Below are 27,723 nucleotides of genomic sequence, written 5' to 3'. Positions count from 1 at the left end.
ATAGCAAGGAGGTCTGTTGCATTGCTTCAGGCATATGACATTCCAAAAGAAGAAAAAATATCATGCAGATATTTAAGTATGAGCTGTCTAGAAGATGTCGCATCTATAGCATGCCTTGCTGTAAGAGGTCTCATAAGCTTCGTGTTGACTTGGGGTCCTCTCTTCTCCTTTATGACACTGCAGGACTCAGTAAAGGCCAAAGGTTCGATCGGAATATGTGAGGAATCCAGCAAGAGAATAATTTTCTTTAGATAAACCTGCCTTGGAGTTGGAAATCAGTTTTGATGACACATTTTTAAAGACAGCCATATCATCACAGTTAGGCAGATAAAGCCAGAATGCTCTCTGAAGAGGGCACAACTTCCTCACTAACCAGTTGTATGGAAAAGAGGAGATAAAAGGTACTTAACTGCGACTGTAATTGTTCTTTAAGATGTTGTATTTAGAGTGGATTCCAGAATCTGCTCCCCTGTTCATAAAGGTGTAAAAATTGTAAGGGAAACCTCAAGCATTATGGTTTTCCAGACTTTTATATCTTTACATGGAAATAGAAACTGGCATAGGATACTTATGCTCAGATGAAGAACCAAGGTTCTATATGGTAGAAATCATTTTGGTAGAAAGATCTTTAACCACTACTGCTTTTCTAGTTTAAATGGTGATAGAAAATGTGGAATGGGAAATAAAATATTGTCAAGAGGAAAATTGTATACCAGATGTCATCTACAATAGCTAAAGCATACCCAGCAGCTTATGCACCTGCAAACTTTGGTCTGTATTTGCTCACTTATTACTGAAAGAACCTGAGTATACAGAAAAACTGTGGATGGGTTTCAGGTTTTGTTTTCTGTCAGAAACATCTCGCATAGCAAAGACGTGATGCAGCACATAGGCTCTGAAGGGTGGTGCAAGGATAAATTTAATGATGTTTGCATGATAGTTTTATATTAAAATAAAGAAAAATAGAAGCGGAAAAAAAAAAGTATGCCATAAATAAGTCTGTATTTAGAGCTAAAACATTTATTTTCTTATAGTTGTTTATGAACACATAAGGTACACATTTCAGAAAAAAAAATGACAATGCTAAACTCTCTTAGGGAAATGACTAACATAATTGTACCTTGAATTCTTTAGATTTTTTAAAAGTTAACTTAAAGCGAAAGAACATTAAAACAACAATTATAATATTTCTGTGACCTTAAAAACAGTGTGTTACTATAAAGCAAATTTTATGTGAAATCTGAGTAAATTTGGGGCTAAAGCCATTCCAGGCAGACCTAAAATGAAAAGCGATAAGGATACTCTCTGGACCACCTGTACTCGCCTATTATGATGATCTCTCAGATATAGGACAGCTTACAAGTATAAGGTATATGAAAAAATGCTTCTTGAAACTCATTCATGCCTCTGATCATGATAAATGCTCTGCTTTCAGTTTGAATAAGAAGATTTTAGAGATAAGAAGAAAAAAAAGAAAAGAAGGATGATGAGTTCACAGGGGAATATTTTAAATGAACAGGCGTTCCAATATTTTTCAAGACAAATGTTAAAGTTTCATTTAAATTCTTTCTCAATAAGCTTATGGCAATTTCATACATATATGAGATACTATGAATGGTAGCATTATGTGGAAGACATTTACAGATGGAACGCTGCAGCAAGGTATTGCACTACATTTTCAAATACAAATACAAGAACACTAACAGTATGCAGGAGGACTTACAAAGCAAAAAAAATGCTGCAACCATTTAGCTTTTCTATGAGGGCTGGATATGTAAACATCCTCTGTCTGAAGTCACAGTCATAGATTATTGGGGTTTAGTTCTAGCTTCATTGTCTGTCGGAGTTTTCTTTTCTCTTTTTGCTCCTTTTGCTAGACATCTCCAACCACTGGCAGCAGAAAAGAGATCAGTAAATCACCTTTACAGAAGCAAGGCAGAAATACCGGAGGAGGTAAAGTTAGGGATAAATGCTACTACTTCTCTGGTGGTTTTTTTTTTTCAGAAATGTGGTTTTGTGCCACATAAAGACAACTTTGATACTATGCATGCTGCTGGAAATGACTGTAATCAGTGTGCATTGTATAAAGTTAGGGAATAGTTTTCTCCTTGATTGAGTAGGATGCAACAGAGGTAAAATTGTTTCTTTTTCAGTAGGATATTATTGACAAAGCTGAGGAAACAATTCTTAGCCAGTGAAAACTAATATTTTAGGTTTCAAAGACAAATGCTAAGACAAGGTATCCCAAACCTCTTCACATAGGAAGAGAGAATATTGCCTACTCTCAAAATATTTTCACTCTGTGAATTTCACTGAGAGCTCCTCTTAAATCATTATTAAAATGACCAGAATGTAATAATTTAGGAAAACAATAAGAACAATCATAGACATGCTATCAACATGTTGAAAACACGATGCACTGTTTTCTTCTAAGCAACTTATTTATAGACTAAATTATGTCAAAATGAAATACAGTTGTTTTTTTTTTTTTTATTTTAATATAGATATGTGCAGTAATGTATTGGCAAGGAAAGAACACCTTATAAACACTAACTGAAAAAGTGTACTCATTCTCTGTCGTACTGAAATAGCCCTCTACATTTCTATGATCTTCCAGTCATGTTGTTAAAGTAACACATAATGCTATATGCTTGTAATTTGAAAATTAAATCATACAAAATTCTTTCAATAATGGAAACTACATGAAACCACATTCTGAATACGAAGAATCATAGCAGTCTGAAGACTGTAAAAATTCACCTACACACTGAGTAGCCACATGGACTAATTAAGATGTGAATTATTATTTCCTTGCCATGTTCTTGTCACTGCCCTAACCTTTGACTTGTTTAGGTTCAGAATTATCCTGTTTTCCTTCTCCTCTACATGCTTTAGTTAGATTATGCAAATTAAACTGTGTATAGCTGGCAGGTATAGGTCTTCTTGTGTAAAAAGCTTATCAGTATGTAACAACTTAGAACATTCATATCAGTTTATACTCTGACTTCCTTTATTTGTCTCTTCCTGTTTTCACTGTGGTTGGTAAGCAATCAGGTGGTAAACTTTCTACTTCAGTACTCCCTGTGATTTCCATGCTATTAAGGCTTTTTTCCCCTGTGCTGCCCGTAACAAGAACACCCCAAAACAACAACAACCATTGATTTCCATTGGGTCAGGAAATCCATGAAAATGTCCTTTGAGGACTTGTAGGGCAAAACAGCTTATGAATCCAGCCATGTTCATGAAGAACATGACATCTTGAAAAAGGCCACCGTGGTTAATTCAGAGGCATTAATTCTGATTGATACAAACTGCACACACACCACATTTAAAATAGAAAAATCCTATTGATAAATAATGTGCTAATACTATGCTTAAGACATTAGTATGGGAAATCCTTTAGTCATTTCCTCTTAATTTCAATATGTAGATTTTGTTAATGCATTGCTTTTGTAAATAATGTTGACAGCAGGTGGTAAAATGTGTAGGATTAGTAATTAATTTTTACAAAACATGTATGAGCAAATCTGGGATGTTCTTTAACTGTAGAAGTTCTTGCATGGGTATGTTATGGATGAATAATGCATAAATAGTGGGGAAAAGTAACTTGTGGTAGGGTATGTTTATTTAATTTTGTTCTTAATAAATAATGTATGTGATTTTGAAAGTTTTTGTCCCATTGGAACCAGAATTTCTATGAAATCTTAATTTTTGTTATGCTGAAAAAGAATTCACTCTGTCTATGCAATGTCTGAATTATTTTTTAACTGAATATAGTAAGATGTCAAGATGCAGCTCTATTTTTAGTGACCCTGTTGCAGCTGGAGTAACTCCATCAAGTGAACAGTGTGATTCCAGCTTGACTGGTAGCAGAACCTGACATTTATGCTTCTGTAAATGTTAACATAATGGAGCATTTCAATAAATATGTTAATTTAAAGAATATCATTAAAAATAAAATATGAATAGAAGTTTTTCAGGCTTATGATATTGGGCTGCCTTACACTTTTAAACAGAAAATAATGCAAAGAATTAACTGAAATTCTAAAATGAACTAATATTTCACAAAGAAATTTGCTTGTTTCTGTTCCTACTAATTAGAATGATAACCAGAAGTATTCCTTAGGATCACATTCTGATATCCTTTTCCCAGGGGTAACATTGTGTTATCATTCCTTAAAATTCCTTATTTCTCCTGGTCCTTTCACCCCTCTAGTGATCTAGATAGTACACTTTTGTATTGATTGGCCATTGGCTTTTGGTTGCACAGAACTGAATTAGTCTGATACTGCTTTTCCAAGGTTATGCTGCTTTACCAGATTTAGTATTGTCTTTTCCTTCCACCAAAGGAAGTGCATCATACACTGTGCAATTCATAGATGAATTCTTATAGTGTAGGTAATTTAACATCAGTATTCCAGGAGAGCTAAGACAACACAGAATCTTTGCTGAGAAGTGCCTATAGTATATGTTCTGTAAGTCAACAGACATGAATGATACCACATATACTGGAACTCTCAAAGTTTCCATGCCAAGAGTCCATTCTGAGCTAAGCTCAAGTGGCTTGGAAAAGTTTTGTGCAGCTTTTTTGAAAGCACAGATGTACAAATCATAAAATGTTATGATTATTTGATTAATTTTCATCACTTTCATACACTCTGGAAAATCTAGACTCTTGCGAGGATTTTTTATTAGAAAATAAACAAGAAGAAGGAGGGATCAGGTAGTCTATTCTCACCCATGTTTTGTTGTCTTTTTCTTTAAATATGTGCACTTTAAAGACAGACTAGACCATATCAAAAGCAATGCACAGCTTGCTGCTCAAAAGGATGGCATGAGATCTCCAGAAACCAATTCATTTAAACATCCAGCAGCTCATTTCTCCATCCACTGGTTCAAGAATTTAAAGTCCATTTTTTTCTACCATGTAGTTTTGCTGAAACTGTATTATTTCAACCTAAGATGAACTTAGTGCTGTTTTCACTTGATCTTACATGGTATTCTCTGTTGGCCTGAGTAAGGGGTGCGGATTCCTCTTGTCCAAGTGGAAAAGAAATAGTTTTCAGAATTATGTTAGAAATTGTTTATTAATTGCTCTAATCCAAATAACTCTTTTATGCACATCAGATATTTCTTGAAGTCACCCTGAGTTAACTCATGAAAAGGAGAGCTCTTATCCTGTATTTCAAAGACTCAGCAGGTTTTCTTTTTCCACCCCTTTGCTTCCAGACTGGGCCTGATTGATGCTACAACTCCATGACTTGCTTTAATGCAAGATGTGTATGGGATGATGCTGAAAAAGGTGACTGGACCTTTTCTTTCCAGATTTGCATGGCAGGGCTTACCTGAGCCAACTGAAAACTGATCTTTTTTGCTATATTAGTTTTCAGCCAGATCAGCCCCATGATCTGATTCATTGCCTGGCTCTACAAATACTTCCCTGATGTTGCAGATTTGGCTGTGGGTAGGAGCAACGGGAATCATCACCATCAGGCTGCACTCAAAGCAGATGAAAGTGACAATACAGCTACAGCTGAATCACAGCTTCTTGTCTCGACAAAGAAAAAGAAGGGAAGATGTGATATTATGATGTTAACTGACCATGAAAATGTGCCATAATTTCACCATGCATGTTGAAAATGCACAACTAACTGCGGTAGAACTATAATACTGTACTTGTCCTCTTTCTAATATGACAGCAACTGAATCCATTTGTGATATGTTGTTCCCTTTTGCTAAAAGATGTGAACTTCAATTAATGACTTTTATTAAATAAAGGAGGTAGAACAGTAATGGATCAGAATAACAAGTTTTACAAAGATTGAAATGTTTGCATTGAGTATGAAGAGTCAGAAAGCAATTCTAATACTGAAATATATACTCTAATAGGAGTAGAAAACTGAAACAGCTCAGCATTTCTATAAATAACTTCCAAATGAATTTGAGCATACAGATCAGATGAAAACAGTTTTACTCAAGCAAGACTCCTAACATATCCTCTAGGCATTACAACTACCCTGTTAACAGATACTCAGTATTTCAGGTCAGGATTTCTAGTAAACTGCAGGTAATAGAGTTCTTTCCTATAATCTGTCTTCCTATGAACTTTTCAAATGCACAGAAAAGCATCAAAAGGAGTCCAGAAATCAGAAGGAATGGTGGAAAAGATTAGCAAAATGAGAAAAAGAGTGCAGTCAGGCATGGGAAAGTAATTACTTGGGGAATAATAGTAAGGTAAATCCATAATGCATCTTGTTGTCATTTAATCTTTACTGTAAATTACATACGTTGAAGAGAGTGTATGTATATATATATAGTTATAGAGAGTAACATCACTACCAAAAGCTAAAAGAACATACAGAGCACATTAAAAATGCTTCTGTGGCAGCCATTGAGAAAAAAAAAAAAAAAAAGATAGGAACAACATTTGTCAATGTATTTTTTAACTTATGACTTACTTTTTGCAAGTATCTATGTTTTAAACCCACACGAGGACTGTTTCATCTATCTCAAAAAAGCCTTATAAATATTCAGAACATCTAAAAATACTTGAGTAAATTGTATTTTAAAAGTAAGTAGCATAAGTTTGACTATTTTGTGTATGTATACTGAGCGCTGAGTTGAAGAAAAAATGTACTTACAGCAATTCAAATATACTCTCCCAAGAAAATTAAATTAAATGTTGAATCAAAAAAAATACATATTAGGTCACATCTGAATAAAGCTACTACCTCAAACAGTGGGATACTTAGATACCAAGAAGTAACTTTATTAAATTGTATATATTTCTCAGCATTAATGCATTAACTAGCTTCTTTCACATTTCATTTAATGGAAGTGTTGAAATGTAATTATAAGTAATTGATTTCATATGTACAGCAGATATCCAATCAGATTTTCAAAGGTGTTGAGCTTTTGTGCATTCCTTTGGTACCCTTCAGCTTTTCTAAGGAAAGATTCTTGTGAACACAGCCTATGCAGCTTGATAGAGTAGTCCCACAGAGTGCTCTATCAAGTGCAGCTTGATAGAGTAGTCCCACAGCAGAGTCTACGTCTATTAACTCTTCAACTTCAGCTCAGCTTCCTTGAAAGCTTGAGTCCATCTATTATGATGCTGCAGCAGCAAGAATAAGGCAGAAAATGCAGTCTGAATCCCAACATTAGTGAAATGAAAATTTTCTCAATAAATAATGTATTAAAACCTAGAGAACTGGATGAAAGAGAAAACTTGAAGGCATGCTGTGCAGAGTTTAAAATACCTCATGCTTGTACTTGGAACACAATTGTTTTTGGTTTTTCCTATGATTTTGCAACAGGAGGCAGTAGAGGGTTGGGACCTCAAGATGTCCATAAATAAAAATTCTTTCTACTTTTTAAAGAAACGGTCAATTCTAATAAGTGGCTTATTCTATTTTCATATCAAAATAATTTCAAAGCCACTAGTCTCAGTACCATGCTATAGTGATTTCATTCAAAGTAAATTCAAATTATCACTGTATGGATGGAAAATATCTGGTCAGATACAGGTAAGTGTATCTCTGCTGGAATCATCACCATGGAGGAGCCGCTTTCCCCCTTACCTAAGCTAAACTCTTTTAAAAGTAATGTCAGCTTTTGAAGTGGTGGCTGACAATACAGCATCATGCTGCTCTGTCTTGGTGAAGCCAAGACTCAGCACTGTAAAAACGCATACATAGGCTGTTCCGTTACAGAGTTCACAATATCCTAAAATAAACACTTAAGAGTTCTCCCAACATGATAAAGTCTTCTGAAAATTATAAGTACAATGGTGAAACATAACCCTTCCACCATGTCAGTGCTAGAAAAAAATATCAAAAGTTTATGCAGCCCTTACACAACCTATAACTTGTCTCCAAATTACCCAAACACTAATTTAGTGAATGTAATTTAATGAATCATGATAAAGAGAGGTCCTGTTATTTACAGCATAAAATTGAAACAGGCATCATGAAAGGAAAACTGCCAAGAAATAACTTTATATAGATTTAGATGTAATTCAGAAGCCTTCATTTTTTGTAGATTTTATTGATTTGAAAGAAAAATACTTTGTTCTGATTTTACTTCCCTGGAGGAAACAGGAGAAAAACTACTTCTATCAGCTATCGAACAACATGATTTCCATCTCTTGTACAGACTAATTCCCAAAAAATATTTCTGAAGTTTCTTTTTGCACAGTTACTTGCACAGTTTGAATGCTAGAATAAATGAGAATGCTAAAGAAATTGTACTAGTCTCATTAAGGATGTTATCTGTCCTCTATGTGTGTCGACCATGACTCTGTAAGTGCTACTTAGTAAGTCAGCTGTGTGTTAAGCAACATCTTAATTATTTGGGTTCTTAACAGAACTGGGGAGGTGGGTAAGGGTTTTCTCTCTCTCTCTCTCTCTCTCTCTCTTTCTCTTTGTTGTTTTTTTTCCCATGAAGAAATTATATATTCATCATAATCAAAATCTGGCAAAAAATGAACACTTGCAAATATTGTTTGCAAAAGCAGAGTGATGCTTCTTGAATCTTTAATTCAGTATTTAACTTCTTCAGCTAGGAATATATTCTAGTTCGATATTGGGTGAACAAAATACCTTATGTAATAAAGAGTTTTAAAACTATTTTGATTTTTTAAATAGAAAATGCTTTGATTAAACCCAGCTGATTTTATAATAACAGGGATAAACGTTCATTTCATTAAGAATGTAGAATCACTGAATGGTTTTGGTTGGAAGGGACCTTTTGGATTATCTAGTTCCAACCCACATGCTATAGGCAGGGACAGCTCCCACTAGATCAGTTTGCTCAAAGCCCCATCCATCCTGAGTTTCCAAATGCTTTTCCCAAATTTCCCCAATTTCCAAATGTTTTTCCATTTCGAACCTGGAAAACTGAAATAAGAGGATTTCTAATGAAACAGTAAATCTGATTCTTCTTTATTTAAAATTTAGCTGAGCATTAAGTGTAGTTATGTTGCAGCTCAAGCTAGAATTAATTACTGGGTTTATAAGCTAAATACAATGCATTTGTATTGATACTTTAGACAAGAAGATAACTGAATACATATGAAACCCACTGTTTCTCCAGTTTGAGGGGAATCAGTAGGAGGACTGAACAAAGAACAATAGTATAGTCAGTCTTCACCTGACAGAACAAAAGGAAATTCATGCCTTTATCAGAGTACTGTGCAACATAAATCACAAGAGAGAGAATAAATATGAAAGAGCAAAGAAAAGAGAGGCAGCACACTGAGGTGCATGTACAACTGAAAGAGAACAGAAAGCCATGTGTCATACCAGCATAACAGTGAAAATCAAATTATGCAGAGAGTCTGCAGGAGGATTCAAAATACTGTAAAGTGGCAATAGGTTTGACTTCTTAACAATAGAAGGAAAAACTGTGTTTGTTCATATTTAAAGAAGTTCCAAGCATTCTGCAGTACATTTTCCCTAGCCATTTATAGAACACATAGTACTGAATTTGCTAAACTTAAAAATCCCCCATATCTATGTGAATTATGAGTTTTGTGGAAACTTAAAGCCACCCTTGTGTTATTTTTCTCTCTTGTGAATTTCCTGTTCACTGGGAGGCATCAACCTGACAGTGCTGTGCTGTTTGTATGCTGGTTGTGCCCATACACACTACTAGCAGGCTCTAAACCTTCAGCTGGAGGAATCAGTTGCACTGCAGGTGAGGGCATTCCATGTCCCTGAATACTGAAGTCCTTGTTGAATCTGTGAGACTGACAACATGGCTGCCATCTCTCCAGTCAGGAATGTGGCGAAGATAAGCAGCATAGTCCAAAAAATGTTTTAGCCTCTAGCTGTTCTCTTGTGAATGCATTCAGAGGCTAATTATCACGAGACAAAATGCTGTGTAGTTCAGCCAACGTAGATACCTTTAAAAGCATGCAACGCTGCCTGCATTTCGTTTCATATATCAGAATGTGATCAGAATCAGGCTTGTTCTCTGCAAATAAAAGCAGCAAGAGTTGGCAATGATAATGAACCAACAGCACTCCTGCCCCAAACACACAATGAGGTGTAGGCCCTGCCTGGGGTAATTGTAACCTTTCAGTAAAGTAACAAAAATTTTCAGCTTTCTTCAACTCATTGGACTTCATCACTTACTTTCACAGCAGTATCTGTTAGCTTTCACCATATGTTGGACATAGGCATTTGATGATGTGATTCAGGAACTGTACATATTCCTGTCCATGTGAGGAAGAAGAGCTATCTAGCACCATTAGGAGTGAGCCTGCTATTGAATGAGCTTAAAGAAGTGTCTCGCCACACAACTGCACTTGCCTTGATGGATAAAACTAGTAGGTAATTGCTGTGTGGGATCCAGGAGCAAGAGTAAAGCTGTGCTACGAATGTATGGCTTTCGTAACTTGCTGCAGGAGGTGTGATTTGGCAGGGAAAAGGGAGAGTCTCATGCTCAATCTGTGACGTTTCATACAAGACTCTAGAAAAGAGCAATACCAGCTATTTTCCTATAGTTGATGTTCTTTCTTTTTTCTCTTCTTCTTTTTTTTTTTTTTTTTCCCACTTTCAGCCTTTTCATTTTATTTTCATAGGATTTCTCCACCTCTCTGCTACTGAACTTGTTTACAAGCTAAGAAAACAACAGGGATGGGAGTCAAAATGGAAGGATGCAATTAGCATCTAGTCATTCACCTTGCTGTCCAAGCTGGCACTCAAAACATTAAAAAGGCTCTTTGCTCAAATATTAGTATTTGGAATTTAGTTACTTCAGAGATGTTGTTGTTTTTTCCCTAACAGCAAAACATGCTGAGATGCAAGAGATTTTGGAAAACATAATACTCTGCCAAGGCCTGTGAAAATAGACTCACTGCAGTACAGAACATTATGGTTTGTTCCCAGAAATAGCTGATTCTCCTTGCTAGGTTAAAAGATAATGCCTTTAACTCTCACTATCAGGAAGACATTTAAAAGATATTTTTTTTGTCATCTTTTCACTTTGGCACTGGTTCAAGTTGGTATTATTATAGACCTGAAGCCCCTAAAACACTGGTGTGCATTAAAATAAAATTGGGTAGAGACAGCTGTATTTCTTACCTACTTCCACAATAATGCAACATTGAAGCAGGGGAGAAAATTGGTAAGGGGAGTCCATGAGAAGAGTGCCCAGCACACTGTGCTACTAATAGGCCTGAAATTTAAATTGCACTACAGGAAACACAACCTGTCGATCAACATAATTTCATCTTTTGAAAGCAGTACTGACAATAAAAATGTCAAAAATATTCACTTGTTGAAAGCATGAAGACAACTCCTATGTAGAAAGACTAAATGAAATTACCTTTCCACGAGTCCATTCTGAAGAAAAGGCAATTATTATTCTAAATATCGCAGGTAAACAGAAAAAAAAAAAAAAAGGAATTAAAATATTTAATTAAAATATTGTCTATACACATTCCATGGTATTTAAGTAACCATATATGTTGGGGGAGAAACAATCTGGAGAGGAAGATTCACTCTCTTTCATGCTTTACTGTCAGTTTTGTGATCTTGCAGACTCCTCTAATAGCATCCTTATCTATACTTACTAACTGCACACTGTACTGCCTGCTCCCAAAAAAATACAGAGATAAGGCTTCAGAAGGGTTTTAAACTGTACTTCCAGAGGAATGTGACCTGAAACGCCTACTACAGGCTTAAATTCTTGCTTGATTTCATGTCAATTCTCAGTTTTTCTTTGTTTCCTACAGGGATAGCAAACATTGTGGCCCTTGTACTAACATTAATGAGACTCTTGTACAGCAACCGTATAATCCCTGATGTTTAGTATATCCAAATCAGACACCCAAGTAAGAAGTCTGACTGATGGTCCATCTGTCACACACTTTTTTCACTGTGTTTTTGTCAAATCTCTTTTCTGAAGGAGTTTTCCCTACTATCTTGTAGGTCAATATATATGGAGTTTAATTTGTAATTGTGATATAAGAATGAAATTCAAGTTCGTACTAAGTTTACAATTGTGTAGCTGTGCATGAGGACCATAACTGTCTGTGTGCCTGCCCAGCACACAGTCAGCAGACTCGTCTAGGAATTTCCAAAGCTGATCTCTGCAGAGATGAGCCTAGCTAGAGATGAGGGCAGTGATGACCAACTGGCTGGCTACACAGCAAAGTATTTGACTAATTCTTCCAAGAGCTGGACAGATGGGAATTTTAGGCTGTCCTGGAGACTCCCAGAAGCAGCATCTGCTGCATATAGAGACTGCATTAATGCTTAAATTTGTTGATTAACATCCTGAATAGAGAAGCCGCCATTCCTAAGGCATTCCCAAAATAGTTTTGGCAGTAGAATGGCCTAACTTTACATAGATAATTTTAAACATTCAGTAGAAACTTTTCCTGCAGATGCAGGAATGGTGACGTAAGACGGTTTTTTTGTATGCAATCAAGATGTTAGGAGATTATTTGTACATTGATCAAAATGACTGACAAAAAAAAAAAATCAAATTAATTGGACGAAGGAGGTGGAGTAAATTGCTAGAAATATTTTTCTAGCAGTGTTTGTGTGCAGACTTAATGTTTACGTATTCTCATTTGATTCTTACTTTCTAAAATAAATCTCTTATTCCTGTCATAGCACCATGATAAAAGGATTTCTCCTTCTTAAAAATTTTCCATTACTTTTACATGTAACTTTGTTGTTAGCAAAGAAACAATCCTAATTCTAGCATCATAGTTCTCTTTCCAGTAAATATTTGATGGTACTGATATCCTGTGATGCATATTACCGTATTTTCAAGTTGAGGTGTGTAGACCTATTACGAATGTACTGTGACAAAGTGATAATCTTTTTCAGGAAGCGATGGAGGTTTGCTGGTGATGAAATAATCCCATTTGGTTTTAATTCATGTTAAGAGGGAATGTGCTAAATACTATTCCCCATTTGATCAAGGATACTTGATACACCCCAAAATGAAAGACAGTTCTGTGGTATTTCTGTGAGACAAATAGCATATTTGACAAAGTAAGAGACAGGTTAAATCACTTTGTCTTATAGGATACATAAAACCACAGAAAGCAGCGCTTTAAAATGGCATATGTATATAGTATTTCAAAAAGTGTCATCCGTAGAAGTCCTCATTCAAAAAAATGTGCACAATAAAACAAAATATTTGACTGTTGGGAACAACAGCAACAACAAATCAGACTGTTTTCTTTGAATTATTGCTTACTTACAAGAAAGCACAAAAGATTTTTGAAGTCCTGCAAAGCATTGTGTGAGTACTCATTATTTATATATGAATATTCATTCAACGAGGAGTAATTTCAATTTAGAACCTTATCTGAAACACTTCCCACTTTTTCCCTTTCATTTTCTTATCACTACATTTTGTAATAATGGTTGTAGCATTTGGGTTTTGTTCACAAAAAACTGTTAATGGTTAAATGGAGTCTCTGTTTTCAGTATGTCATAGAAACAAAATGAATGGCTGATACAAAATTTTGCTGGTTCAGATGTTAAGTTAGAGGGGAATAAAGTTGATTTATAAAAGATTTTGTTTTTGCAATCATTAATCTGGAATTCATTTCAGTACTGTACAGCAGTAAAAGAAATAGGAGGTCATCGTTCCTCCCATTCCTAGCTAAATACCTTTATGAGTAGTATATTTTCATTAACTGAGTTCTGAGAAATCTGGGACTTACTAGCATCTCCAAGAATCAACACTTAAAACCTGAGCTTTTTTAGTACTTGTCTAAATCAGAAAAATTATATGAATCCCTTAGGCATCAAATTTGAAAATATTTGAGAAGAGCCTCATATTTTTAATGTTCAGAGTTAGCACAGAAATGAGCTACAGATATTCCAAAGAGAAGGAATAACTTTTGTCAGTATGACTTACAGACCAAACTGAAGATACTCTGGGACTTGAAAATAAAACTGAATTTTAGAAACCAGAGGTCTACAGTTTATCTTGCTTGCGCAGCTATTAATGGCACCAAACCATGAGTGCATTAAAACTTCCTAATGATTGGTCTGATATACAGTAGATTGAAAAAAACAGTGAAAGATGATAAACAAAATGGCTTGCTTTAAGAACTTAGCATGAACGGTCAGTGAAAGATCTCAAATAATATGTCTTTCCTTCACAGCTTAATGGTATTGGATAATTGTTATGTGTTGTGCTACAGCATATAGTTTAGTAGCTTAGTGGATAGTAGTGGTGATAGGAGAACAGTTGGACTAGATAATTTTGTAGGTCCTTTCCAACTTTGTAATTCTATGATTCTATGAATTTATACTTCACACTGAATGTCAGGCAGCTGGACAACAGCTTTCTTATAAAAATACAAGACCAAAGCAGCAACTTGTTACATACTTTCATTCTGTTTTATTTTAGGCTTTGAAGGAGTAGTCTGTTGTGGGTTTTTTTTGTATTTGCAATGAATCAATCAATACTTGGGTTACTTTATCACTATAGACTGCTGATGTGGCTACAGTGAATCCCAGCACTTCGTATTTCATTTCTCTTTTTCCATGTGGACACCACAGATCTGTGCTTTGTAAAAGAAGGAAACATCTAATCGCTATTAGAAAGTGGGCTGCCAGCACAACCATTCTGTGTCTCTTTCTTGGAATGAAACAGTAGTATCGTAGATAGAAATGATCTCATGGGCTATAATACACTAAAGATTAATGGAACAAAGGACAGAGGGCAGAGAGTACAATTGGAATAGCATACAGTATTGAAATAGAAATTTTGTTCAGACGTAGAGACAGAATAAAAAGAGAAGTACAAATGTGCAGGCAATTAGATGTAGCTCAGGATCTCTACGAGAATGTGATTTGGTTCTGGTTCTCCATAGTCTAAAACCTCTGTGCCAGTACGCAAAGATGACACTTGGTTAAGTGCCACAACTGAAATGTCACCAAGGGCTCTCTCCTTTGCAAAACTGTCCCTTGCTAGAAAAGGATCACTGACTCCCTGTTATGATTTGTGTTCTCCAAGTCATTATGTTTATTTTGTTTTGAGATTCTGAATTATCTGAAGATGTTCTCTAAATACTAATTTCCTTTTAATAGTATGATACAGCATGTTTTGAAACAATGTGATCAAAGATATGAGATGCTCTAAGACAAGTTTAAGTATTTTTGAAGTCAGAAATAGACTTCCACGAAGTAAAACCTATTTGGAAATTAATGAGTCAGATTAAGATACAGAATTTGAGATGGTGCTAGTCATTTCTGGAAGGAGGTTAACATACATAAAAGCAGAGGTGAGTAAGAGTTCATGCATCTACATACTGTGGAGCTTCTGGAATCTGCTGCAATGGGGTAAAGTCAAATTTTTAAGTAGCAGCTAATTTCAGAATTCAAATGCCTAATTTTTTTCCACTTGAAAATGAGTGACTTGATGGAACTTGATTTTGAATCTAAGGTTTTATTATACTGCGTATTCCCTCACTTCATCTTGGGAAAATCAATTACACACTGTTAAGGAATCTGCAGTCCTTTCTAATAATCTAATGTCCTTTTTTTTTTTTTTTTTTTTTTAATTTCACAAATTTTCCTTGTATTTGTCAAGTTAAAACATTTTCTGCTATAAGTATTTAAAGGATCATTTAGTGGTGGTACAACTATGGTAGATAACGACTGTTGAGATTAAACTCTGACGAAATTATTAAACACACGCTACGAGAAACACCAGGAAGCATCTTATTTCAAGTGAACTGATGGCAACCTAAGGCAGATACAGAATTATAGATATTTCCTTTAGGCATACTTCAGTGCTTTATGTCCTCTAAATGTTACTATATGTTTCAGTGGAATTCATTTCGCGTTGCGTATTGAATAACTGATTACACCTTTAGAATTAATATCTTGAAACATTTTAATTTGGTTGAGGCTTAGGAGACAGAAAAAAGTGATTTTACTGCCACAGAGGAGAAACAGTTTGAAGAAACTGTTGGAACTGAAAAAGTTAGTAATAGCATTGGAACTGAGAATCTGAGACCTGATAATTAGTAGTTTTTTTAAGACATCTGCCTGGGCTTTGTGGCCAGGTCTTCTTTCCTGCCAGCCCCTTACAACAATGCATGTTCTTTTGCAGGTTACACAGTTGTTGTCATCATCCATCTTACTGCTCATGTATTACAGAAAGGGTGCAAGTTTACATTTTTCTAAAAGTTCCATGTGAACTTAAAGCATTATCATTAAACATCCTAAACTATTACAAAGCTTACATTTTGTATGAGCCACAGAGATAGAAATATTCAGTTTGCTTATGAAGTATTCTTTTCGAAATCTAAAATTTCAGTTTGGACAAATATTTTTTCTGCACAGATTTGGAACAGAGTCCCAGGTTTTCAGGCTTCAGACAACAAATATTTACCTTAACATAGTAACTACAGGCGTATGGGAATGTTGGTTCATGACAAAAGGAATTAATATTTTGCTTTAAATTACATCTTATCGGAGAATGGAAACCATCTTTGCTGTATCATATGACAACAGTTGAAAAAGTCCTCCACACCTCCTGCCAGCAAGTAAAAGATGATTTTATGCCTGAACAGGAGCATCAGAAAAACTGCAAAAGCAACTCAACTTCTGCTTTACTGTCCAAAATTCTGCTTGATCTCCTCTAGTAGCAACATATTGTGTACTACTTCCCAAATGTTGCCTCTCCATATTAATACAGGGAGGAAGAATGCTTTAGGCAATGGAAGTAACACAGATCATGTAAAGCTCCCTGTGTACAGGTGAAGGGAAAGAAACTGGAGAATGGCTAGGAGAACTGGGAGTTGATGCAGCATTCTGGTTTCTCGTTAGACACTGTATATCTTCTAGTTTGCAGTGGAAGGCTAAATCAGAAAGCAAATCAGAAGTCATTGTTAGAGACGGTGGATTTGCTTCACTGGGCAAACTGCAGCCCTTTTTAGTTGTGCCTGTAGTGACAGAACAGTTCTGGTTTCCTTTTCTATAAGATTTGTTTTGGTTTTTCCTCAGCACTCTGTTGTAAAAATCTCTGGTTGGTTGGCAGTGCACCCGTGCCAGGATTTGATAACTTACTTTAAGACTCTGGCTTATTTGACTTTGCACTAGTGAGAGGATTTGATAGCTCATTTTGAAGTGGCATGAAGTAGTACCATCTGGTCATTAGCATTTCCAAGGCAAGCCAGGGAAAGGCTGGAGGTCAGCAATGTGTTCTACTTCTGACAAATCTTCATGGACTGTTTTTCTGAGATTGAGTTTACACTTTTATTTCCTCCCGTGGAAGCCTACTTATTTTTCATCGATTTCCATTAAAGTAAGAAGAGCAGTGATCCAGAAACAGTTCATGAATTGCATTATCCAGTTTAATTAGAGTGAAAGGAAAGTTTTTCCACAGAGAAGACTCAGCATTCAGTCTAAAATGCTACTTTGGACAGTAATGGCTGAAGTTAGCAATGAACTTAAGTCACAGCTAGTGCCAATTACTCCTTCCACTTGCTATGCAGTATGTTAAGAATGATGGTACATCACATTTTCACTACTTTACAATTTGGTAATAGATAGTAAAAATGTCTGTTTAAATTTCTCAATTCTAAACCATGTCAGAATCAGACCAATAATGATTTTGTTTGTTCAAATTGTTTATGTTTTTGTGCAAGTTTATCAACCAGAGGGCAGCTCAGCATCACCACACTTCTCTCTAACTCCCCTCCTCTGAAGGACAGGGGAAGAAAATGTGATGGAAAAAGAAAAGCTCATGGGAGTTAAGAAGCAGTTTAAGTGAAGGGGAGAAAGCAAAGGCCTTGTGGAAGCAAATGGAGGAAAAATTATTCTCTACTTTCCATTATCAAGTGATGTTCAGACACTTCTTTTGCAAAAGAAGATATTTTTTATGTCACATTTGAATACCATTGATACCACTCTTAAATGTTCAGAAGTTCACAGCAACTCTTCACAATTTGTCAATAAAAAAATAATCTCTTTATCTTTCTAAATGGAGATGCTTACATGCATAATATACAGTGAATGCTTAGTATTCAAGTAGGTATTTTGCTGGTGAGAATTTTTTGGGGGGGCTACTGTGCAATGTTTTCATAATTTGAAAATAAATCTAGCTTTAAACCTACTCAGAAGGAAAAACAGTTGATTTACATGGTCATTCTCCATATGAATCATATACAAAGAGAATCTGCTTTTGGGTAAAACTATTCTCTCTTCTCCTTTGTGCACTATAATATATCTGTTTCTGTAGCGATAATTTAAAACTCCTAAATGTTGCTAATGAAATCTTCTGTTATTACAGTTCTGGAAAAGAGCTATTTAAATACAAAGTTTCTGAAATGTATGGCCTTGGGAAATGCTAAGAAGGGTGGCACTGAATTCTTTGCATTAGAGGGAGCAATATTAATAAGGAATATTACTTATGTATTCTGCATGTGGGAATTTTTTGTTACTAAATGCTCCCAAGATACAGTTCTTTCCTTAGATGTGGTGGTATTCTCTGGAGCAGAAAGCTCCAGAATTAGCCAATATTTTCCATCACAAATATATTTTTGTCTTTGTTATTCACTTTATATTTCTACTTCTTCTGTCATCTTCTATCAATATATTGGACATCTAAATGTAGTGTAAATAAAGCAGATTTGTAAGTAAAACAGATGCCAGATCTACAATCTGTAGCTTCTAATAAGAAGTTTATGGAGTTCTTACTCATTTTGTTAGTTCTGCTCTTTTTTTTCAAGTACTCATTCAAAGCATGGCTGCACAAGGAGTACAATGATATTACAGTCTACTACAGAATTAATAACTTGAGTTTACTGTCAATATGTTCTTGTGAAAAAATGTTGTCTTGTTTCGCCTTGCAGTTGCACACAGACTCCAGGATATTATATGTGCCATATATTTTATATATTTAGTTGTAGTGTTTATTTTTTCTTTATATGTGTGTATGCAGTATATTTTATTTAGTCAGTTAATTCTCTAGCTTCTGTCTTTACATCCATCATACTTCCATACAACTGTAATCACCCCTATTGATTTTGATGAAGGTAGAGCTGGAACCTCCCCATCTGAAGTACATTTTCTGAAGTTTAACAGTAGTCAGATGAGTCACATATCAACAGTTACTCTAAAAGATTAGAATCAGTAAACTTTTAGGATTTTCTCATATGCCTCACTTCTATATAGTAGCTCTGTTTCATTCTGAACAGAATATTCATTGATGTCTTCTTATTGGACTGGACTGCCCAATCAGTCGTCTAATGCTTCTGGGAAACAGCAACTGATACAACAGATTCTTAGTAGGAAAATGGCACTCTGAATTTTAACAACCTCTTTTCATTACCAATTAAAAACTCAATAGTGGCTCATTGAAGACTAATGGACACTGGGCCTAGAGAAGAGGTGAAGATTGGAAAGAATTAGCTCATTAGAATCTACTCAAGGATTGAGATTAATTTTTTTCTGACATTAATTCTGCTGTACACAGTCCATATGGCAAGTATAATGGAAAACAAACAAAAAATATGATTAGTTTGTATAAGTTCTTCTAAATACAGAAAACAGATAAAGGCTGTTTTCCTAATTGTTAAAGACAGTGTTAAAAGATAGTGATTAATCAATGCAGTATGGTGAAAGCAATATAAACTAGGTTAATCATCTGAAGCTCATGCAAGCCATGTTAGCCTCTAGTTAGTCTTTTCCTTAAGGTATAAACATAATTTGAATTTCAAAAAAGAGCTTAACAGAACATAGTTCTCTCTTTTCTATTAAATAAGGATTTGGACCATAAGGAAATAAACTTTACCTTTTCGAAATTTCAGTTTAATCATGCTGTAAAATAGTAGGGTGTGTATGTATAGACAAACTACCATTTGCACTTTTCTAAAGTCAGCTAAACTATGCAATATAGGCAAAGGCTGCATAATCCAATGCTGCCTGCATAATAACTTGATGCTGGACCAAAAGAACTAGATTTTTTTGCAATTGGAGGTGTTCTGAGAATACATTCCTTTCTATTTTTTTTTTTCTCCTTGTTGTACCCTAGTCCAGGAAAAGAGAATCCAAATTTATGAAATGGGAGTGGAGCTGATTCTTCAGGGAATGCTGATTCTTCAGCATATTATCTTCCAAGGCTGTCTGCAGGCCAGAGAAATGAACAGAGCTAAATTGACAGTAAAATTAGTCATCTGTATGAATTGTCATTCCTTATAATATATAAACAAACTCTCACTTTTTAAAACATTCTCTAATGAGGGAAACACTCTTTGATATGTTCGTGTAGGTAAAGATATTAAGGCAGAACAGGGAAAAGCAAATTCCTGAATCTGAACCATCACAACAATTAAGACTTCATAATGTGGAGAAGTAAAGCACTGGCATTTATTCTGCCGTGGACCCTACATGTTGCTTTGTTATCACTTAGGATCAGGACATCTTACAGAGTCAACACATTTTATGGCAGGAGCACCAAATGACCTAGGTCTCTCTTTTTTATTTTTAAGTGATAGCAAACATGGAATTTATAAACATTGTCCAAAAATCCCCAAATGATTCTTGTTCAAATTCCAAAATCTCTTGTCAGTGGTTACACTGAACATTATGCATAACCCTTGCAAGCCTCTCCCTGCAATCTTTTGCAGACTCTGCTAAGTTGTTCTAGATAGGTTCCATCATTGTATTTCTGATCTGGATTGTGTCCATCAGTTTTCATTTTTTCCTTGCCCACAGGCCACATGTAAATCATGCTCTAATATTCTGTATTTCTCTGTTAGACATTTATGGCTATTTGTTCCGGCTAAATGTGATATGTATTTGAATGACAAGTGAGACTTGTCTTGAAAGACTGGTTTGAATCCATATCCTTTCGCGCCTATCTATAGAATATACTGTTTTTCTAAGAAGTGTTCATATTTACTAAATAAAATCTTAGAAAAAATTAACAAGCTCACTTTCCACTGAGCTTTAAAAGCAAATTAATCTATAAAGTATTAAGCAGTTTAAAGCTGGAATGTAAACTTCTTACCAAGCTATTGACTGTCTTTTTAAGTACTGGTTTGTATAAAACCCTTTGACCCTCAGCCGTGTCTGAGATTTGTAGTTCTGAAAGTTCACAGGTGTGGAGCTATTCATTATTATATCCTAACGTGTTTGTTCTACTTTAATCACAATGTAATTGGCTTTCAAATTATGATACGTGTCTTCTGGAAGCACAGTAAAAGTGGAAAACAGATACTTAATTAGATCATCCTAATTGAATGTAGAATGAAGAAAAAAAAAATCTCACATAGAAAAATGTGTGAGGGCAGTCATAGTTATACCGGAAAAAAGCACATAATTATTTAAGGCACGGAAGTGAGGTATTTGGAATTCCTACCAGCAAGAAACTAAATTAGTAATTGATACTGATATTTCTCAAATGCACAGTAATAATTAATGTAAGATGATAGAAGACATTTCAAAATAAAAAGGAATAAAAAAGAGTTTTTAACAAAGAATAAGCCAAAATAATGAGACAAAGATTAAGAAATAACTTCCCACCTTGTAACTGAGCAGTATTTCATAAACTACCTAAAAAGGCAGAAACATCAAATGATGTATTTGTGATGATTTTGCAGCTAACAATTACTCTGCTGTACATATGAACAGTATTCAGGGCAAAAGAAAATTTTGCCTGTTGCAACACACATAATTAGCAGGTTAGTTCAATATAATGAAAACCATATTAAAGACCATTCCTGACAAGTAATTTCCTATCTCAACCTGCAAAATACATAGCATAATCAGTTTCACATCAAACCACTGTATTATGGAGCACCAATTAACATCCGAATGAAATCATTTATGATACAGTGATATCAGGATGGGTCCACTTTTCATAATAAGGATTGTGAATAGAAATTAAAAGAAAACAATGTGGAAAGTGTAAGCATATTTAATTTTTCAATTGAATTTGAAAAGGCTGAAAGAATAAAAAAATAAGGAACTTCTATTTATTTTTTCATTCAGTTAAACACCTGATGTTATTTATTATTTGATATGGAAACTGGAGACATGTTGGTTGTGTGTCAGCTATTGAAAAAAATCACACTGTGAAAGTAAAAACGCCCAGTCAAAAAGCAGAGTTCAATTAAGCATTGTCCACACAAATCAGTGAGAGAAGGTCATACTTTACTGACATGCAGGAGTACTATAAAGATCCTAATGCCAAGATCGGTGAGAGGAATGCAGTGAATTTATGATACCCTAATTTGACAATGCCCTGTTCTCAGAAATTAATATCCATAGAACAGTGTTGTTATGTGGAGTAAATGAGGCTACCTGTTAAAAATGTGCTACAAAGAGGTGGAAAAAATGTTTGTTTTTTCAATTATTTTGGGAGGAATGATGGAGGCCTAAATCCAGTTTCCAGGAAACTTACATTGTTTGGTATAGGACAAAGACATTGACTTTCTCCTCTGGAATTGTAATTGAATTTCAAGGTGTTCCTATTATCTAGATGAACAAGTATTTGACAATCAAAGTTTAGTCTATACAAAAGTAAACCCATACAAAAAATATAGCATGCATATTACTTGCATAGTAATGCTACTGAGAAAGGAGGAAAAGACACGAGAAAATAATCTTTTTGTCACATCGCAAAGCCTGAGATCTTTACCAAGTGTTTAGACAATCTCAGTTGTAAATTAACGGGTGTATATATTCAGTAGCTTTTGGCATGTCGACGTTTCACATACTCAGTGAAAAATTATTTTTCATTAATTCTATTTGTGCCTCTTATGGAACAAAAATTTTCTATACAAATAGGTAGGTACCCAATACAACTCAGAAAAGCAAATCTAGTATAGAATTTTAAGAGCTTTTAATTATACAGGTAAGGCATCATCCCCTATGAAATCATTAAGTTTTCAGAGTAATTGTTGAAGAGGTATAACACCTCCATGTTAGAAATTCTTTAAAGATTTCCTTGCAACTGTAACTTGTATTATCCCTGAAGTATTTAAGTTAGATAAAAAATATTGATTTTTTTCCTAGCTGAGATTTGAGACCAGTAACTAGAATTATCATCAAACTAGTCCAGAGAATCAGAAATAACGAGTGCATGAGAAAAGCTTGAAACTAAGATAAGGAATAACAAAAGGTTGGATAAAATGTTCATAACCACAGTGATGGAAAATTATCACAAAATTCTTAAAACCAATTAAAACTCTCATTTGCTTTTCTAAACTTTTATTTCGCCTTGATTTGTACTGAAGGGGGAAATTCTTCTACCTTAATGAAAAGCATTTTCTAGAAGGGAGATCCTGTACTTCTGGTTCTTCTGCTATCTTTTAAGAGATACTACTGTCCTTGGGGCTTTCAGCCTGAGTGTGGTTGCTGTACACACAAGGACCCTTCCCTAGTGAGCTCAAGTCACCAGAGCCTAACATGCCTCATTCTGTACTTCACAGAATGCAATGTGTTACCACTAGTCAGTACCCAAATTCTGTGATTCTGTGTGCGCGATAAAAACTGATTGATTTGTTTAGTGAGGCAGTGTTGTAGGAGGTAAAGGAACTAGAGCAGATGGAGGGACACCCCTAACTGATTGTTGTTGATAGGGAAAAAGGTGTAATTGAGGTATGGGCAACCATTCCGGCATTAACATTTTAACCAATTCAATTTTATATAGAGAGAACCTCTAACAAAAACAGAACCAAGTTACCATGGAAACCAATTGAAGCAGAGACTTAAATTCTAAGACTGTAAATTCTTTTCTAGACAAAGATAACAAGAATGACAGGTGGGCTGTAAAAGGAAAATGAGTGCAATATAAAGTTAGGCATGATGGTCTGTTTCCTCTTCCTAATGGTGTCTTTTATAGATCTGCTTTCTCTCTACTGTTTTCTACAGTTATATATTTACTGTATTTTCAAAGAAATTCCCACCCAAATGAACATTTTGTTTTGTCATAATTCTATTTGCAAGGGGATGTAAGCACCCTGGAGAAAAGAACCAAAGGGCAGGGCACTCCAGTTATTTTTCCAAATTATTATGTCTTGCCAGAATCATCAGGGAGGCAAAGCCATCACTCAGAAAACACATTTGCATAAAGTGCCCTTTGCTGCCAGTGTTTATATTTGCTCCTGAAATATGCTCTAGGTACATTCATATTGCACAGCGCTCTCTTTGTGCAATATGAAAGGAGATAACAAGGGATTAATGTGTTTTAGTGAAGAAATATCCCTTCTCACTTTCTCAAAAATTTTGGAAGCGTACCAATTCGTTGCAATCAGATTCAAAGTCAAAATGATTTGGCATGTTAAATATTTTTCTTCATCCTAAGAGTGAAGGTAAGAATAACAGAGAGTAGAGTATACAGCCTCCAGAATTTGATGCCAGAGTTTTAAGAAGTAAAACGGGCAGAGAATGAACAGCAGCAGAGCATACAGCCTTTGCTCTTGCAGTAGTTAGCTGTTAGCACTGGAAAATGCATGAATATGCAGTATCTTTTGAAAACTGTGCCGGATGTTTCTACCTGCTGTGCGTAATTTCAAAGTCTTCTATAATCATTAGAGAAAAACAGTTTTCAGTATAATTTTCTTCTGGAATGAAGGAAGGAGAAGGGGCAAATTCATACTTGAACTCATCGTGATACTTTTCTAGCCTGAAGTTTCCACTTCTTTGTTCCAGTTCCCAGCTGGAACTGTGTTTGTATATGCTCTCCTGACAAGATCTATAAAACAAATTTCCTCAGGACTTTAGGAGATTTGCTGTCACAAGTAGTCATAGTTGGTCCCAGTGCACTAGAATCACAATAGGTAGCCACTTCTCCAGCACATTTGCTCTAAAGCTAGCTAAATGTAATGGCTAGAGGCTCTAGCCATTGTCAAAAGTAAATGTGCTGCTTACCTTCAGCGACTGCCTTCTTCAGTACAGTGAGAGTGGGGACATGACAGATGGTCCTGCAAAAAAAATCACAGAAAACATTGTATTTTGTGTATTGCAGATATTTCCTGGCAAATAATGAACAATTAGCATTTAATATCTTCTCTGTGAAAAGCAGGGTACCTTAATAAAATTTGTTGTGCTCTATGAAAATGTATGTTAAACATGTTAAAGTTAGGATGTGTAATCAGAACTCTGCAATAAATGATACGAATGATCTTTAATCATTATGCTAATGATTACATAGCATAAGAGAATTCTGATGTTGATGTTTGTTACATGTAAAGCCTTTTGGTAATAACAGTGGGAATTGTGGGACCAAATTGCTCTTATCAACCTATGTAAGGTCATCTTTGATGCTGGGCTCTGCCCACTTTACTTTATCTCTGTGTCTTCAAGCCTCAGAAGGCTGCCAGTCCACGCCCTGTGGCAGGCAGGCTTACACAGAGGCTCATGCAGTCTTTCAGACAACTGTTTTTATCATTTAAAGGAAGCTATCTTAGGTATTTCTGTACTTTCTGTCTTTGTGTAGACAACTTCTGTTGTCCTCTTCAAGAAAATAGGTTCCCTGTGAATATAGAAATTATTTTAAAGATAAGCTTTTCATTTTAGAAGATATGTCCTAAGAGTCTGCACTTAAATTCAATTAAAATCTGTGGCACCCTTGTATATGCTCACATTTCAGTTTTTATTAAACATCCTAGGGGAGTTAATTATTTTTCATATTTTTATGACAAAAATTTCATTTCAAGTATTTGTGATCAAATTCCCCATAATGATGTTTATAACTATCTTGGATTTAATTAAGGAATTCAGAGAATTAGAAATCAGTGAATGCTGGGAATAGCAAAATTCATAAAATAGAACAATGCAATCTTAATTTATAAACTCTTAATGGCCTGATTCTCCATTCAGAAGCAAAGGTGGGGAAAAGAGATACAAAAGATGGAGCAATTGTTAGGAATTAGGGAAAAGTCAGGAAATGAGTTCTAGGAAAAAAAGAAAATAATGGTAAAAGAAGGTAAACAGAGTAAGGATAATTCCTGTAATTGTGACCAGAATTAAGAGGTGCCTTGGATAGGACGCCTTGTTTTAAACTTCCAGACTAGGCTTAAAAGTAAACCCATAAATGCTCTGAAGGTGTTTCTTGGACTTCCAAAGAACAATTTGCCAGATATTTATTATAATATATCTATGTTCTTGTTGCCACGTGTTCAAAAAAAAGAAATATGATCAGATTCTGTGCCTGAATTTAAGTTATAAGCAATGCAGAAATTTGGCAGTATTCACATGTACAGACATGTTATTACTTCACAACGTGACCCAAGTTTCTCTTTGCTTTATCTCTGTTTTTACAGAAGACAGAAGAGCAGTAAAAATAAGTCTTTCATTTACCAGTACATAACTCATGGATATTTGTCAATGCAGGTTTCTCAGTATGCAGTCTGCACTGGTTTAATATGTGACGAGACAAGCAATCCATTGAGAATGGCAGTGGATAAGATGCAGATAAGCAAGAAAGAGAAATTAAGGATGAAAAGACAGAGCAGTTTCTGAAAATTCAGGTAAGGAACTCAGGTGATTTTCTATAAAATATAAATTGTACAAAATCACTTGAAATAGTTTTTGCTTATTTTCCTTTCTAGTATTTCTGAGAATTACTGCTATATGTATCCATGGATATATATATAAACACACACGCATACCCTTCTTACACCCACTCAAACAATTAATTTCCTTTTCGAGACAAATTGCCATTACTCTCCATGCAAATACTTACTATCCTGGTATTTGACATTTTTTAATAAAATCCTTTTACCATATTCCATTTTACTTTGTTTAAATAAAACGTTACAATTTGATACAGAAAGACAAACAAGTAATATTTGTACACAAGAGAAAAAGAGAGTTGTGCTGTGTGTCACAATTCTTTCTCAACCACGCAGCTCGAAGTTCTAAAACCTTAACTTACACTATCCTAGTACAGAGCTCTTTGGGCATTACATAATACGCTGAAACAAAGCAACCACATTACAGCCTATCTCTGCCTTCTTACACTGATGGCACATAAAGTGTTCATTTAGAGCTTTTGCTTAGTTCTCAAGCATGACTGAAAGAAAGTAAAAAAATATATTTACCAAGGAGCAAAGCTGCATGAACAGTGAACAATAATTCATCCTTTGCTCTTCTACTCCCTTACTGTGGGAAAAAGTTGTTTTGCCACTTGTCGTGACACAATGGTAGAAGTAATGTGATGGAGAAAGTACATTGTCTTTACAAGCCAGGAAGGAAACTATTGGAACCGTAGTTATACAAGGCCTTTCAGCTGCTTGTGACAGAAACACTCTCTTAACTTTTTCGATATTGCTTATTTCCAGAATGAACTGAAATTACATTTGCCACAAGTGTAAAATGAAATGATATACTCACACTAAGAGCTACACATCTATCATCTGCCTATCTATTTTATCTGCACCTCTCCCTTCTGCTTTCAAAACTAAAGCCAATGTGAGATACTGGTCTACCAACACGTCAGCTATTAAGACATGGTTTACTTACAGGGCTTCACATTCCCAAGTGACATCCGCTTATCGCATGTGTTTAGTATATCCACTAAATACAAGTCCTTGTTGAGTTTGGCCCTTTAGGGAATTGCTTTAGCCCACCTACAAAATGACTATGACAATGCTTATGTTTCACTTTTGTAGAACTATACCTAATGCCTTCAGACAGCACTATTTAAATAGTGCTACCTAAATAACACATCCTGTGATTCTCAGGAACTCTGTATTATTACTGTGGCATCACAGCAATTACA

At 35.1% G+C, this 27,723-nt stretch overlaps 1 protein-coding gene and 1 long non-coding RNA gene across 8 annotated transcripts in view; one reads left to right on the top strand and one right to left on the bottom strand.

Moving 5' to 3' along the window:
• B3GALT1 (beta-1,3-galactosyltransferase 1) overlaps window positions 1–27,723 on the top strand; it is a 184,626-nt gene that overhangs the window by 51,470 nt on the left and 105,433 nt on the right. For 6 of the 7 annotated variants that reach the window (XM_085228921.1, XM_085228926.1, XM_085228920.1 and 3 more), the window contains exon 2: window positions 26,334–26,470. The exons of the other annotated variant lie outside the window; for it this stretch is intronic. The gene's annotated coding sequence lies outside the window, so the exon portion shown is untranslated. The remainder of the gene's footprint in view (window positions 1–26,333; window positions 26,471–27,723) is intronic. 7 annotated transcript variants of the gene reach the window in all.
• Window positions 651–27,300, bottom strand: LOC116216817 (uncharacterized). Its single transcript, XR_014884582.1, has 3 exons — window positions 27,044–27,300; window positions 24,870–24,922; window positions 651–1,890 (listed from the first exon to the last, which is right to left on the bottom strand). It is a non-coding gene; the product is annotated as an uncharacterized LOC116216817 (long non-coding RNA).

This window comes from Meleagris gallopavo, chromosome 7, assembly GCF_905368555.1.
Source record: "Meleagris gallopavo chromosome 7, MGAL_WU_HG_1.1, whole genome shotgun sequence".
In the NCBI taxonomy this organism is placed as follows: domain Eukaryota; kingdom Metazoa; phylum Chordata; class Aves; order Galliformes; family Phasianidae; genus Meleagris; species Meleagris gallopavo.
Note: the sequence above shows the minus strand (reverse complement) of the source record. Positions and strands in the feature narration are given on the sequence as shown.